This window comes from Dermacentor albipictus, chromosome 5 (genome assembly GCF_038994185.2).
Source record: "Dermacentor albipictus isolate Rhodes 1998 colony chromosome 5, USDA_Dalb.pri_finalv2, whole genome shotgun sequence".
Classification (NCBI taxonomy): Eukaryota; Metazoa; Arthropoda; class Arachnida; order Ixodida; family Ixodidae; genus Dermacentor; species Dermacentor albipictus.
Window position 1 is genome coordinate 54679836 of NC_091825.1, and position 17599 is coordinate 54697434.

At 44.0% G+C, this 17599-nt stretch overlaps 1 long non-coding RNA gene across 1 annotated transcript; it reads left to right on the plus strand.

Moving 5' to 3' along the window:
* Positions 1 to 423: 423 nt before the first annotated feature.
* On the plus strand, positions 424 to 15496 carry LOC135913236 (uncharacterized). Its single transcript, XR_010567919.2, has 4 exons — positions 424 to 523; positions 2816 to 2883; positions 11311 to 11394; positions 15362 to 15496. It is a non-coding gene; the product is annotated as an uncharacterized lncRNA (long non-coding RNA).
* Positions 15497 to 17599: the final 2103 nt, after the last annotated feature.

The window sequence follows — 17599 nt, forward strand, 5'->3', positions numbered from 1 at the left end:
CATTTCCATAGTTCAACAGAGCGTTTAAATCGACATGTATGTGTATTGACATATCTCCGTTAGATAAGCGCGGGTTGGTGCGGCTGGCAGCCTTTGGCGAGAGTATATTTCTTTATAACGCGTCACATCGGCGCTCATCGTCTCTTATTCTGACACCGTAGGGACGCAAAAATTGTTTACTTAGAAATACTGATCCAAAATCTGAAATAACGAGTGATTTATCCTCGTTAGACTTGTTGACTTCTGAACCCAGACTGGCCGATAGCGTTGGGACGGGTTTGGCTAGTACGCTAGGCCTAATCTTCAGTGGAATGGAACGATCTCGGTGTGGCTACCTGGCGTATGCTGAAATGTGTGCATCTGATTACAGAAAGAACAGCGCTTCAAGGCGGTACAGTTGTTAGTCAGCGTAGTGTGTGTGTAGTTCATTCGTGTCCCGTCTCGATGGAAGGTGTACAGAAAAAGCAGTATCGTCCGATGAAGAGAGGCGCGTGGTTGGTATGCTACGTGTAAGTAATACGTGGTAAGTACGTGTACTCTGAGCGCTTCCATAATAATGTTTGTCGTGCTTTTCTAGCGATGCGCAACAGCAATGGTTTCGGCTGTTGATGGACATTCTGGTAATCCTAAGAAGACCTGAGTGTCTGGGCTTGAGCACTTTCGATTGCACGGATGTTAGTTCTGCAAGTATTGTTTAGCACTGGTAAACAGTACATCACATATGGGAGAAATAGCGTCTTGTACAGTTGTATTATCGCTTCTGCAGAAGTACCGAAGGTTTTTCATCTAAGACACTTGAATAAATGCGAGACGGCTGGCAGGCGCTTTTTGAGATGGCCACGTGGGGGCTGAAACCGAGGTGAAAATCTATGATTACCCCTATGAATCTCTAATTCCTGAGGTATTTTGCCCGTCAACGGATATGGCACATGAAGTAGTATTCCTTCCTTTTGTGCAATAAATAAAACATAACACTCCTTATCGTGACAGCTTTAACAATTCGTACGCATGAAGTTAGGGGTGATATTTAAGTACTGATAGAGAAGTAGTCGAGGATTCCGAAACTAGACGTGCCCAAAAGTTTCATCACGCTAACAAATTTGTCTACTACCACAATATGTCGTTTGTCCGAAATATAAATGAGCTTATAAACAATTTTTAACGCTATGCCTACAATCCGCCTACATATTACTATATTGATTTATGCTGTCCAGGGGCGTAATAGCTACATTGGCGCTTGTGTCAATAAACTTCAAGTATAATATTATCATTATGCCATTACAAATACTCTGATTGTTTATAATGTCATTGCTATTGTTAAAGCTTACAAGTTATGATATTGAAAGCAAAGGATTTGAAGAAAAGTTTACACTTGTCCGGGAAATGAATTTTTGTTTCATCAAGCTTGCCTCACCTACCGGCTTGCGGCGTAATTGCTTTGACAGATTCTGTTTGCCTGCGCTAAGAGTGAAGCATTAATTCAGATTCGCTGTGTGATGCACTCGCCTTCTGTGTTCGCTCCGTGGCGACCACCGCGACCGCACGTCAGTCGCGGCTTCAATACCAGCACCAACGCGAATTTTTTTGTTAATCTATGAAGTTCATATTCACTTCTTTTTTCAGAAACCCGCAGTATTTATATTTTGGCTTAGTTAGAATTTTGGAAAGATTACAGTACACTTAGCTCGTTACCCTAGCTCAGTGCCAGAAAAATTCAGTGGTGATTTCGCGGTGCATATTAGAGAAATACATTAGGTCGCAGAGCTATGAGGTGCCAGACGCATAATTTAAAACGCGTTCACCATATTGGAAAGTGTTCAGGTGCCCACACGACCTACGTCCTGCCTTTTAGAAGAGCAAAGTGCAACTGACGGTGGTCCGGAACAAAGCAGCGTCGGGTACGCTGTATGTTATCATATACAGGGTGTTTCAGCTAAATTCGGTCAAGTATACGAAAGGCATAGGAAAGAGGCGTGTCGACAGTGAGCAGTCACACGGTATTCTTTAAGTTTCACGAAAATTGAACAAAAGCTGAAAAAAAGTTAGACCGGGCAGTTATATTAGGAGAGATGAAATATTCCGATGTGTCTTAACAAGCGCTACTACTTTTGCACGGAATATTTTTCTGAAGAGAGAATTTAATGACCTAATTATCCAATCTTTGTTAATTGCCCAGCTTGTGGAATAAAAAAATATTGTGACGGGCCCCATATTGATAGGAATAATACTGCGGCAATTCGACACATGTAGCGCCTAGGTTTGCTTTTTTATTACTTGGTCCAAGTTAGCTAAAACACCATGTATGCTTATACCACGTCACCGGCTTGCCGAACTTCGCACAGGTGTGCTTTCTTTCCTTCTTGGATACTCCTACTGCTAAGGTAATCAACAGCCGCAAAAACAAATGGCGCCAGAAGTGTGGTATCTATTACGAGCTAAAGGCACCATATAAATGCTCTTTACGAGATTACGTGGCTAACTTCATGGAAGAAGCACTCTGTCGTCCAAGGGCCGGGAGCAAATGCCAATAATGAATATGACATGTGCGAAATTATGGCCGTAGTGAGTGACGCTGGTGAACTGAAAGCAACCGCAGCGATAAATGACGAGAAATACAAGCGCTAATCGTGTCTGTCAAGTTAATATGTCATTGCTTTCCTGAGAAACCTCTACGCAAGCAGTTTTGCGTCGCAAACTGGAGCAATAATTCCACTCAAAGTGACCCTTTTTACATATATAGCAGGAAATAGTAACAATGATAACATTGAGCACTAGATGTACTGTGTACTTATCAGCCGTTGTATGTATGTTACAGAAGAACGATTGCCTTCTATATAGCCGAAGGAAAGAGCCCCGACACATTCCTGTTCATGGAGGGCTCAGGTAAGCTACTTTGCTTGCTTTAGAATACGCTAATTTAGTATTTCTTTCAGTGGACAAAAAAAAGCGTCGTAATCGTGAGTACACTCAAAAGCGGCGTCCTTAAGAACAAGACAAGTAAGGGAATAGGCGACATCAGCAAAACCGGGGATAAATCGGCGCAAAGAAGAGCAGAGCTCAAGGAAACTGCGAACCTTTTTCACAGACCGAGGAGACTTAAACGCTTCAGCAGCTGCTCTTTTTTGTGGTAACAGGCCCGATACCACCATTGCCTGCGACATGGTCAAGCACCAATGTCTGCCGCTCACCGAAGTGACATTTCTTAGAATTGAGTACTAGACAGGCGCTTCCATGCACTTTCAGATAACTCCCAGGCGCATGTTGTGCTCTTCAAAACTGTTTCCAAATACGACAATGTCGTCTGAGTAACACCCTCAAATATCCCGTGTGAGACCTCGTAGAATGGTGCGCATATATATTTCGAAAGTCGCGGGTGCGTGGCACTGCCGAAACAGCACGATGTTGAACCCAAACCACCGTCTGGCTTTATCAATGCCGTTTTTTCTATTTAGTTTAAGAGCGGTACTCAGCTTCCCATGCTGATTAACTGCAGCAAAATAATGGAACATAAAGTGCAGTTCATGGTTGAAATTAACCATTCGTCCCACTACCATTGCAGATGGCAAATCTCTGTGGCGTTTCTGGCCAAAGACAACCAACTCTATGGTGTTATCACAATATTTGCTAAGCTAGGACCTCGCATGACTTACATGGAAACATCATGGAGGTTTCTGGAATATTGATAAGTATAAAATGTTACGACCGGTTTAATCTCACGATGACTGTGGAGGGTAGTGCGATTAGCATTTAAGCATTTAGGAAGACAGTGTATATCTGAAATCACATTTATTGAACATCTGTAGTATTGAACATCTGATATACACTCAGCACCCGCACAACGCCTCAGTGTTGCGTTTCACTGCTTTGAAGAGTTTATTTTGGTTGATATGCGGGACACATGCATCTCGACGTCAGCCAACACTTTCTTTCTTTAGCTCAAGCTCCTTCAAAGAAGCAGCGGCTTCTTTGAAGGAGCTGCGTAGGGCCTTTCTGTTGTCGTCATCCTTCCGCAGCGCATTCGTCCCCCGTACCGTTTGAAGCGTCCTCAGTCAACGCCCGAATTTTCAGACTCCCTAGGGGCCGCGAAAACGTTCAAAAAATCGGTCAGTTCGAAAAAATGAATGGATGTCTTTTATTACCCTTAAGGGCTCAAATTGCCACAGACACATCTGAAAAAGCTCTGAAGGCCTGCCAGTACACTTATTAGGCATATCGGTGATCGTACTGTGAGAGGAGACGGTGAGTGCAAGCGCGTATAATTCAGGAATACATACTCAAGTATATTGTGCAACAAAGAAGACACGGATGGAAGAGAAGAACACACACCAAGCGCAACCTTTCAACTCCGCAGTTGAAAGCTTGCGCTTTGTTTGTGTTCTTCTTCTCTTACGTCCGTGTCTTTTTTATTGCGCAATAATACTTGAGTTACCAACTTGCCCGGAATGCTGCTGGATAAAAAAATTACAGGCCTGCGCGGCACACACCGCACAGTGTATGTTGGAAGAGCGGCTCCGTGGGAGCAACATTTTCAGCACCACGCACTACCGAATCTTCGCGGTGAAATCTCTTCGCACTGTTTTGGGGAGGAGGATCTGAACTGTACGCCCGATGTGGACGGTGAGCTGCGGCCTGTGCTGCTCTGTGCAAAGCGGTCTGATCGATGTTGCCTTAGCACTTAGCCATTTACTCAGCCTGCTTGAGTTAACCAGGTCCAGCTTCATGCAGCATGCATCTTTAAATGATGGGGTTTTACATAACAAAACCAATTTCTGATAATGAGGCACGCCGTAGTGGAGGACTCCGGAAATTTTGACGACCTGGAGTTCTTTAACGTGCACCTAAATCTAAGTACACTGGTGTTTTCGCATTTCGCCCCCATCGAAATGCGGCCGCCGTGGCCGGGATTCGATCCCGTGACCTCATGCTCATCAGCCCAACACCATAGCCACTGAGCAACCACGGCGGGTCAGAATGCATCTGCTATTTTTCGGGACACCTGGTGGAATATAACGAAATTGCAATGGAAATTTTGTACGTATCGAGGCTATGCGGCGCGCACGTCATATCGCGTTTCAAATGGCCCGATACGATGCTAATGAAGATCATTATTGTTTAATTGCATTCCCTCTCTAACAAAACGGTAACAAACAGTCACCTAGCCTGCTTGAATAAATCAGGCATTCCATAAATGTTTTCGCACCATTATTTCTAAATATCCATAATCTCAAGACGTTTCTATAAACTTTGTACCCCTCCCAATGCAACTGCTACATGGGGTGCCACCTGGTGTCATAATATTCAACAACTTCGCTAAATATGGCGCAAGTTTAGGCGGTAGGTGGCGCGCATCTCACATAGCAAGACAAGTAGCACGATACGATTGTAATGAAGATGATGATGTTTTCAAATTTCGAATGCGCCTACGCGATGGTAATGTTGATGATGATGATTTTTTAAAATTGAAGCGCGGTGGTGAGATAGTCGCCGAGCTAGCTGAAATCAATAAGGTAGACAATGTCTTTTTTTCTAGCATTCTTGTACACATCACGTTAAACATCCTTGTAGTCCTCAAGCCTTGTCTAACTACCGAATACCACTACCTGCGCATGTGCTAAAAGGAGTTCCAGCTGGCGTAATAATATGAAAATGCATTGCAAAATACGCACATATCGACGCTACGCGGCGGGAATGTCACATCACTTGTCTCCTCATGCGCTAGGACGCGTTTACAGGGCATTTTTCAGCAGCATCCTACCAAGCGCTGAAGTGGCCCAGTGCTAGAGTAAGTGAATCTAACGCAGCAGGCCCGGCTTCATTTCTGGCTGGAATTGCTTTTTTTTAATTCCCAATGATAGCTGCTGCGGATGCCGAACGCTGGCGGCAACGGCGTGGCGGACCCCACCAAACGAAACGGTTATTGGAATGAGCCCGCCATAGCCTGCGGTGAAAAAAATTCGGCCGGGACACTTAAGACCACTTACGTGTCTGAATTCGAAAGCGTTATAGTCGCTTTGGAGAAATTTCTCCTATTGATAGTTTCGACATGCAGTACATTTCATTTGCATACATACATACCGTGGCGTCAAGAGTCCATGCAGTAGTCCATACAGATGAAATCAGAAGAGCAAGTAACGCGTAGGTCGGAGCTAGTTCATTTCATGCACTCATGCCGTGGTGCAACCCCCTCCCTATTGGCTACGTGTTACGTGCCCAATAACGCACGTACAAAGCAGAACAGCGGAGTCGCCGTGACGTGGGAGAGCGTCCTCGTATCGCACCCTGGATGCCCGAATTCGATTCCCATCCAGACCGATATGAGCAAAAATGTTTTTTCAAAGCTATTGTTTACTTTGTTTACAGGTACCCCCTTAAAATGTTGACATCAGTGCGAACATTTTTGACGTGAGTTTTATTCTTTGCGCCATCGGCCATTTCTGGTATCATCGTTCCATCACACCGCCAACACCGGCAGACTTTCACGTAATGAGGCATATAATACCTTCGCATTAAAAAAAAATATCAGGAGCCATTCCCCTCTGTGAACTTGGCTAACCAGAGAGGCTGTTTAGCACATGACAGGGAGGTATAATATGGTATGAAACGATGACCTTTGTACAACAAAGAGATCCCGATGATAATGACGCAGTCTAGCGGATGACGATGTTAGTGTGCGATGACGACACTCGTGTGACGAAAAACACATGAGGAAACAGCAATGATGACTGTGGGACGACCACGACAGCATGACAACGAGGGTACCAGAGCGCTTAGGATGCATGATAACGACGGCGACACAGCGTCGGAGATGGAGTAACTACGGCGGCATATTCACAACTGAAAGGCCACAGATTTATTGGGATAGAATGACAAAGAAATGGCGCCGATAGATCGATGAAGGTGGTGTGACAATGATGGCATGACGGCAATGGCACGACGTTCCTGAAGTGAAAGTGACGATGGCAAAATGAAAGCATGGGGAAGACGTTATGACTACAATGGCATGAAAACTGTGTGACGATGATGACGCGACCGGCCGACAGCATCACTAATTGAATTGAATTTTGGCGTTTGTGTGCTAAAACCACGATTTAGATACGGGGCACACCGTAGCGGGGGACCCCGGAATAATTTTGACCACCAGGGCATCTTTAGCGTGCCCCCAATGCACGTGACACGGGCGTTAATGCGTTTCGCCCCCATCGGTATGCACGGTAGTCGCGTCTGGGTTTAGGGCATGCCAACAGTCGAATGCTGAAGTTAGAATGACGATGATGTAACGACCGCAACGGCATCAAAACGACGGTATGACAACAAATGCATGACGATGACTCTATAACGACGACGTAATTATGAAGGTGGCATGACAATGGGATGACGATGGCTGTATTGTGAAGCTTGTTAAGGGAAGATGGTGGCACGAACACGACGGCATGGCACGAGGGTCTGACAACATATGCGGCATAGCTAGTCTTACAACTCAATGAAGATAATAGCATGACAACGGCGGCATAATCACGATTGAACGACAATAGCATAGTTGCAACCAAATGGCGAAGAAGGATTGATGTCGATGAAAGAACGAAGGTGGTATGACGGCACGGGAACACGTTTCTGAGATGATGACATTGTAAAAACGACAGCGCGACCACGACCTCAAAGCGATAATGGTATGACGAAGTTAGAATGACGACGATGAAACGAGAACGACAGCATCACGACAATAGCGTCATCACGTAACATTGACAATTATTGTATGAGTAAGACACTATGACGACGATGGCATGAAAAGGCTATGAGAGCTATGGTATAACGTCGACTGTACGACGACAACGACGTCACGACGACTTCACCGCTTTGCCTGTATGACCACGATGGAGCGACGACAACGTTATGATGAGAGCCAAATGACAAAGCTGGAGTGTCGACAGGACCGACCACGATGGCATCACGAGGACTGTGCGACAACAAATACGCGTCGACTGAACGACGGCGATGGCATGACGAGAGTTGGATGTTGAAGCTGGAACGTTGACGATGCAACGACGACATCGCGACAACGAGCGCATACCTGCTAGCCGAAAGTGAATAACATGGGCCACTGGGTCAGCGTAAGCGGCTACATGATCGGCAGGCAGATAGACAGGTAGGCTCACAAGTATCCGCGGTAATGCGATTAGCATTCAAACAATGCCGCGACCCACTGTGGTGGTGGAGGCGCATTTACTTAAAATGTGTAGGTGTCATTTCGAGACATCCATTACTTCGGCTACATTCGACCTACAGCGTCTACGTTATCGGCTCACTTCCTTGCAGTAGCCGATTGACAAAATTGCTCTTGAGCATGACGACATGACCACGTCGGTACGAAAACTACGCAACGACGATGATGGACAATATACCCTTGGCAACGCTGAAAGGTATGGCAGAGTATTCTACTGGTACTAAAATTAGTTTGGTCCATATATTTTTGAAGGCACCAGGCTAATCATATCCAAATGGCAGGACCTACGGTTTTTATAAAGATAAAGTGGGGTGTACTCCAGGATATTATTTCTCGGGACTCGCTTGCAATTGTAGTTTTTGTGCTGTGGTGATTTTACGAATGTGTCGACTACTTGTGACAGTCTGGGCGTAAAAAGAGGCACTTTAGTGCAGATGTTCAATCACAACGTCTCAGTTCTTGTAGAAGAAAAATAAGGAGCCCAGAAGTGCATAATTACAAATATTCTCCGGATAATATTATATTACAGGAAACTTGATTTGCTGCTGGTCAGACTTTTAACCTCAAGAACTCTCAAATTTTTTTCACTTACAAGAGACTGCGAAAATCATTCCACTATTGAACAAAAAAGCAGCTCGACTTGAGCTAGACAACATAACAGCAATTTATCTCACCTCCAATGTCGTCAAATTAATAGAAAGCGTTGTTCACGGCCGTATAACAAATTTTATGCAAGATGGTAAACTTCACGGTCCTTGTCAGATTGAATTTTGTCCCGGGCACTCCATATAGTTCACCCATGTATATCTAGGGAGCCGCATTAAACTTGCTCACAGCAAACGAAAGTGCGCAGCATTAGTGACGCTAGACGTAGCAAAAGCATACGACTCTGTAGATTATCGTGTTCAATATGCCACAGTCCACAAATTTCCCGAAGTACATAAGCGCTTGGATCTATGAATTTATGAGAGATAGGAAGTTTATTGTTGTCAACGCCGCATTTCTACGACTAAACACAAGCAGACAAGAGGTGTACCACAATGTGCCGTTCTTTCCCCACTCTTATTTAACGTTTTGCTATGTACCATTCATTTGTCTCCGTAAGTACGTGCTTATGCTTATACGGACAATATAGCATTTGTTTACATCCGCAACTAATATACACTTACTACACCGGTCGTTGCCGAATTAGGAATGCTGGAGGGGGCATGCATGTCGTTAAACGTTAGCAAAATTGCGGTACTACTATTTCCGTTAATGCACAGGTGCACATATCTCTACAAGAGCGCCAGGTAATCATTCTTCAAGTTGACAGAGTCAAGCAATTCGGTGATTTTACGATGGCAAGCTAACTTGGCGCAGTTACACTGAACATAGTAAAACAAAGGCAGAACTTTCCGTACCGCCGCCAGCCACCGTACGTCGCTCTGGACTACGCAGGGATACCTCAGTGATGGTATATAAGATGTATAGTCGGTCTGTATTAGAATTTTACTGCGTATTATTTTGCGGCGATCACGCCCACGAAATTAAGGCTCTCGTACTATGAGAAAAGAAAGCTCTACGATCATGTATTGGGCTACCTAGATTCATTGCTCACATTTTATATCATTTTATATCCGGAAGCCCATATACCCATCCTATATTGCCGATTCCGCATGCTTATGGTTCAGACATTTTTAAAATTTTGTGACTTTTCAGAAAAGACGTACCCAATATGTACTTATCACTGAACCATCGGCGTTTTTGGAGTATTGCGGTCGAGGTTTATATAGTATTTGATAATATTTGTCAAAGCACAGTTACAATTAGATGTGTCATGACGTCAGGTTTACCTTTCAAGTGATGTCTAACCAGACCTGAAACATGAATATGAGGACATATTTCAAAATTGCACTAAATTATTATTAAGCAGACAATAATTTATTATCTTAGATGATCACCTACGTCAGCTAGCCGCTGACAATAGCTACTGCCGCATCTGTGTGCAATGAGAAGGCAGGACTGGGGACATTCTCTGAATATCTCCAATGGAATTACTCTCTTCGCGTTCCCGCCTTCACACCCATATTCCAGGCAGAATTATTAGCGATTGTATTAGCATTACGAAAGCTTCCCAAAAATCGCCAATTAGCTACTATTGTGACCGACTCGCTGTCTGTATGCGCAGAACTTAATGCATCTTCAAATTGAAGAATTCGATGAACATTGTGTTCGATGGTAATTCCTTACTTCAGGCGACTATATCCGCTTTGGATACCGGGACATCGTGATTTGCACTTGAATGAAATGGCTCATTCATTCACACGAGCTTCTCTCAATGGCCCTATCATACGTTTTTGATGGCATCAGCTTATCGCACCGCGGGTAGGTAGAGAAATTTCTCTATATAACAAAATTCTGCGATATCCATGCTAACACCATCTTCTGAATTCCACGATTTTGCTTTACCGTGGAATAATAATTTGTTTCCTCAAGGCAACTGCAAGTTTCCTTAAGATTGAGAGTTCGTATACCACCTCTAAATATTTACTTACGCAGTGCTGGTCTCGCTGTGTCCCCTCTATGTTCTTTTTGATGGGCACCTAAATCTATTGAACATTACTTCATTTAGTGCTGCCAATTTTGCAGACAAGGAAATGCCGTAGACAACTCATTTCGAAAACTTGGGCTATCGCTAGCCTCGCCAAACTTTCCTTCTTTTAGGGCAACTTCGCTAGGATCCAGCCACAGAGGTACCTTTCGCACGGTTTACAATTTTATTAGCGAGACAAAATGCGTACCTTGCTCAATTTCTAAAATTATAAGTTATTTCTATTATTTCATTTCCGTCTGTTCCATTATTTTATTTCATAATTCCTAACAGTATACATAATCTTTTGAAACTAATAAATCACATTACTCGCGCGGTCTGCCATTCAAATTCAGTTTTGTTTTAGTTAATTCTACATATATTGGAAACCGCTTGCTTCTTGGCCAATCCCTCCTAGTGAGTATGCGCCAGTGCTTGGGAGACAAGACAGGTCAAAGCGACGCGACAGTCCCTTTGTAGAACAAGTACAGGCTCAGGTTTTTTCTTGTCTTGGCAGATGACGCCCCACCAAAAGAAGGGAAAGTTTACTATACCGACTACGAGATCTGCTCGGTCCTTGACGTACCTTATCATGGACGCCGTGAGTATAGACTACGAATACATTTCGGAATATTGTCAATGTGTTCAACAAATCTCCATCCTTCAAAAGTGTTGGTAGTTGTCTTTACGCTTTTCTTGCGTTGAAATTTCGCTCGTTTACTAGAGGGTTGGCCTGCATCAAACCTAATTCTTAGGCATAGTATGCAGGGTTTATAAGTAGTTCTATATAGGGAGTCTACTTAAATTTCCCTAAATTGAAGCTCTCTCTCTCTCTCTCTCTCTCTCTCTCTATATATATATATATATATATATATATATATATATATATATATATATATATATATATATATATATACATATATATATATATAGACTTAGACTAGCGCAGTTTTTTTCTAAAAAGCTGGTTCTGTCTGCGCAAAATCTGTTGGCATAAGTGGTTTATGCGCTTAAGCAGACGCAATTTTTGCGAACAAATACTTAATCAAGCCCATAATTAAGGAAGGCTCCTTGAATAACATTTGTGCTCTCCCCGTCATAGTATGTCCATATTTTTTAAACACTAGCATGACAGTATTTGAAAACAACTTCACGCTATTTAATTTCCATGAAACGCGCCTGTGTTTCAAGATATTCTGCATCAAATTTGACACTCATTCAGATTTTATCGAAGGCGCGTGGACCTCGACAACGTCCTCCAAACAACAGGTACGCTTTGAGGCCCGCGAAAGGCTGGCGCCCGGGCTCCTATACGCGTGAACAGGTATCTTCTCCGTGCAAATATCGCTGCTCTGGATGCCTCACGAAATTACGAAACGATGTCTACCAAGGTGAAAACAGTGAGCCAAGTGATCGCGCGCTGGAACGCGTCTTGCAGCTTCCAACCGCCATAGTTCGCGACGTGCGGCAAACGCAAGACACGCATGGCGCGAGCTTTCGCGTCGCTAGCGAATGTGCGTGTGCTTTGTCCTTAATGATTGGACCCAGTGCGCGTCAGGGAAATAGAAAAAGTGAGCCATCTTTAGGTTTCACCAGCAGAGCAAGAAGGTAGCTGTTATCAGCTTCGCCCAACTTGCAAACGATATGCCACATGTAGTATTCCAATTCGTCACCATGGGAGCCTGATACCGTGCCGAGCTGTACACCCCCGAATGAGAAATTAGCTGAATGAGGTTCGAATATCATGATGAAAATCTCAGATATGAAGCACTCTAGGAAAATCAAATAATGTGAAGCCTTCAAATACAAATTGTCCTAGTATTATAAACTTTAACATGTGCGATTACCTGGTGACATAAATATATTGATAAGGCTTTTGTGTATTGTCTCTTTGGTGACAGAAACGGACAAACCGACTCTGTAAGCAGATTTAGCGTTCCTAAAGTAGCGTGTTCAGGAAAAGTAGCGTAAGTGTAAGTGTAAGGGCCCTGTAGACCCGGTGCACCACTGCGGATAAGCATTATTAAAAAAAGTACGAAAACATTTAATCTGCGAAAAACACTTCCTGCGCAAATGCGTAATCGATGGCTATTAACCGCACTTGAGAGATAGCATTTGGATGGAAGTGACTCCCATTTAATGCTCGTATTTGTAGTAGGGTTAAATCCGTGCTATAAGAGGGTGCTTACCGCACGGCTTCTTGTACTTCTTACTAGGGACAATGATCGTGAACAGATTGTGTGCAGTGGACATGGCCAGGTGCCATGCGTTGACTGTAACCCAGTAATCCAGAACTCGCCTGACATCTAGTACCAAATTGAGTGCCTAGCATGACATAAAGTAGTAGTTTGTAAGCAACAATTACAGAGAAGATAGCGGATAAAAAGAGCGTGAGGATTCAGTAGGCGGCTCTACTTCGACACAGAGTTTCGCTGTCGTTACCTATTCCAACACAAAGTAACGGTTGGCTCTTAGGGCTGAAAGTATATCTGCAAGTCACTGAGAAATTTGTAGCACACGCGCTCAAAGTACGACAGACCGCGTTTAGAATTTATGCTATAGAAGCGAATTTACGGCATGGGCATAAATGACTTAGCATATGATTATTAGGAATAGGGTGTCCAACATCTTGGGCATTTAACAGGGAAGAAGTTTGGGCGTGTTGGTGGGATACATACTCACTGGGATACATAGCGCAAAATAGTGACACAGGGACAAGCAGGAACACAGGACGAGCGCTAACTTTCAACAATTTATTTATTGCAGCTGGTAAGCATATATACACTCACTGAGACGCCACCGCAACTGGCACACTGAAGGGAAGGAGGAAAAGCAGTCATGTGACTACTATGCCCAGAAACTCAAGCTCTTTCTTCGATAAAAGAATAGACGGCGTGCTAACGCAATCGTCACCTGCTCTGGCTATCTCAGCTGCTTCGACAATTTCCCTCGTAATCTTATTCCTATGGCGATAGACAACAACAGCTTGTTTTAAGAGAGGGAAGCATGGTTCCTTCGCGTCACATTTTCTACGATGGGCAGCCAGATGTCCATCTATTGCGATGCTCTCCACTTTATTACTATGTTCCGCCAGACTCACGTTTAAACATCTGCCCGTCTGGCCCACGTAGTACTTCCCACACGAAAGTGGAATCTTATACACCATGTTGCTAGTGCATGTAACAAAAGGATCCTTGTGCGTGGTTGCGCAACCAGTCTTTCGTTTCCTCATAGGATAGCTCAACACACTCAACCTCAGGAGTTTATTAGGTGCTGTAAAAACAACGTTTACACCTGAACGTTGCCCAACCTTTTTTTAGGCTGTGGGAAACCCTATGAAAGTAAGGAATTACAGCCACCTTTCGTTTGTCCCGTTCTTCTTTCCTCTCTCTTTCGTCATCCCCTCTTTCCTCATCGCTCATGCGTGAAGTTAGCTTCCTTCGACGATACAGGCCTTCATCAACCGAGATAATGATGTATCGGATAGTTCGCTACTTCTAGACGAGCCACCGGCTTACTAAGGCCTTCATCCAGCAAGTGAGCACATGACTTAGAGAGAGCGCATGACAAGAAAGAACGTAGGATACTTCTTTTTATGAGTTTTGAGTGTGCAAAACTGTACCTCAAGGGCGGCTTATTAGCTCTGGGCTCATATGCCCAACACACGTGTTCAGCGTTGAAATGCAATGGCAAGTCTAAAAACCTGATATTACCATGCGCAGGAAATTCACTGGTAAACGTAAGTGGCCTATAATACTCATTGAATGAGGCAAGAATACTGTCAACAGCAGGGTTTGAACAGTCAAAACAGCTATGTACATGAGAACTTGCGGCCGGATCAAGTAGTGATCTATCTAAAAATACCAAAAAATCATCTACATTTCTAAAGACCCTTACGACGCCCTAGTCGCCCAACCGCACAGAAAGTGCTCCTGCTTGTCGCTGTGTCACTTTTTTGTGCTATGTATCCCAGTTTGTATCTCGGGCAAAGATAGAAAAATCCCTTCGCTGATGCATTCTGGATCGTCATTCAGGATATCTTGCGTTTTTTTTTTGCTTCGCTTGGCGTCTCTCCATTCTGTCATGACAAAACATAACTATATAAAAAGCGCGAGAATAGAACAGAAGCGTCCAGGACAAGCGCGTGGTTCCGTGTCCACTCTCGCGCGTGCATTGTGGATAAGAAACTAGCCTGGTCTTACACCATGACGAAATAGCTGGCGATAAATTTATGTACCGTTGGATAGACAAAACTAAGGTTAAGGAAGCCTGTGGGAGTCCCGTGGAACCGACCATGGCTGCATTTGGAAGCGGTCACTTACGACGAAGATTGACATAGCAATGAGTGTCACTTTCAAATTCACACGAAAGGGATGCATGTGAAATCCTAAGATTCCTAAATCAAGGAGGCGAACAAACGATCGTACGCTTTTGCCAGTGGGCGTGGTCAGTTCTTGCTTCTTCTTTCAATGCTCCCATAGACACTCGTTAAGCGGTAATGTTCTTGCGGACACGCATTTCACAGAAACTGGACAAACTTATGATAATTTTCCAATGCACAATTTCAGAGTGCATATTGTGGGCAACAGAAACCACCAAAGATTCGCTTCCTCAAGAATGCCTGGACCAGTATGAAAATAATTGTGGCGTAGGGGTGCCTTTGTACACCCACGACCTATGTGCGGACAGTGAGGTCTCCAACTGGTGATGTAAGCTTCAATGTAAATCTCTGTTATTTATTCTATCACAACGACAGCTGTGACCATACTAGTCCATATTCAAGAAGGGCAGTCACTTCTGCTGCTATTGTGTCGCAATCAGCGTACTTGCAAATGCGCACCAATCGGGGATTGCAAAAATAAAGACCTTGTGCCTCGAAGGATGCCAAAAGCGTAAAAGTCGAACTAGGGTATTGCATTTTAGCAAATCTTCTTACTAATATTACGTACCGCTGATGCAGTATGAGTAAAGCCGCAGAGCTGGTAATTTAGCAGTTCCTTGTTTTTGTTAGCAGCCTTTAAATAGCACCTCAGCAGATGATTCATGCACCTGATGGCGTCTCTATGACGTAAGTCCTACCATACTACGCCGAGATTGTTCTGCGCGCGGCGGGTGCCGGGTGCTTGGGCTGGTCCGCATTGTCGCGCCTGGAGAAACCCGGAGTGTCACGGCACGCGGTATTCGGTGCGCCTTGATGGCAAGAGGGCACATTGTGGGCACCCCGTTGTGGGCGTGGTATCTAGGCTACAAAGCAGCGTCGCCTCAGAGATTGCACACGCGGGCCCTTTAAACCTCAGAGGTCATGCTAAGGAGCTTCGTGTTAGGTGAAGCTTCACCTCCGGCGAATGGTAATGGCGGTGTTCTTTTTTTTCCCAGCTTCAGTGTCAAAATGCCTCTGATTATGAAGTTTCGTGAACCTGCCGCCTGGCATTTCAAGCGTCAACTTCTGCTCGGAGACTTCTCTATGACTATATACAAACGAACTACAATATTACTAACTAGCCATACTTACACTGTTAAAACTTTTGTTGCAGTTGGTTTTTAAAAGTGACTCATGCAGTCCATTCTTTTCCGAAGTTGCGAAATGCAGAAAAGACAACATTTTTACAAGAACCGGTAATAAAAATTGTGGTAAGTGCGCCCCACTATTTTGAAAAATCGAGCAGGGACGTAGCCTGATATGCAAGAAAACCTGGAACGACGATTCCTGTGTGTCATCAGCTTTGATACCCGTCTGATGCGTATTGATTTTGTAGAAAGTTACCAGTGATTCGTTTAATCAAGCATTTCAACTATTTAAGCGAAACTTTAAAACCATAATGGTGCACTTTAGACAAAAGGGACCAACATTCTTACGTTAGCAATCATGTTGAGTTACTAGCACTATCTGGGGTAGTGCGAATAGTAGACTGATTTGTTAAGCGCATTTTTGCAAAATATCAAATATTCGTCTTAGGGCATAACTCGCATCTGACAAGCTGTAGAGCGTGCTCCCAAATGCGCAGTGAAGTTGCTTTCTGGGCCGCTATTTTGTAGCGATGCCTTATGCCTTATTCTATGCTGTTCTTATCATCCACCACACACGGCCGCCTGATCGCGTTGATAATGTGGGCAGGCCGTCGCTCTGACCATTGGCCAAGCGCGAAAAGCCTGAAAAAGCATAGAATCGGAAAAGGCATCGCTACAAAATACCGGCCCTGGATGCTATCTTTCACGAGGTTGTCTTTCGGTGCTCTTCGAAAAGCCATGAATTATGAAACGGAAAATGACACTTCTGCACATGACCACGCCTGCGTGGATTTCACGGTTTTCAATAATTTTTATAAAGACAAAAAATATGTGACGAGGGTGTCGGACCACCTGCTCCGAGTTCGTTATTTCTTATCGTGTAGGAGTGGGCCGAATTTCAGTTCTTCAGACGAATTTTTTTATCTACGCTCGACGCTACGGTCGCTCGCTTTCTTTATTTAGCGATGAACATGTAGGTTTCGTTCTCTCGAAACAGAGTTCATAGCTCTGGCCTGCAAGAGCATGTGATCAGTGATACGTGGTTGTTTTCATGGTCCAGGGAACCAGGTAAAAGATCGAAATTAAGGAAACAAGAAGTTTATCGAAGGGTATATCTGAGCGCGCTCTACAACTTTTCAAAGACAAGTCAGGTAGAAGTGATACTTACCTTACGCCGAACTAACGTAACAAGCTAAGAAATCGAACTTAAAATGTTAGCCGAACTGAAGACTACTGAGAACATCTATGGTGCAATTCGTTTAAGCTATATTACGGCATTTAAAAAAATGTGTTCCTAT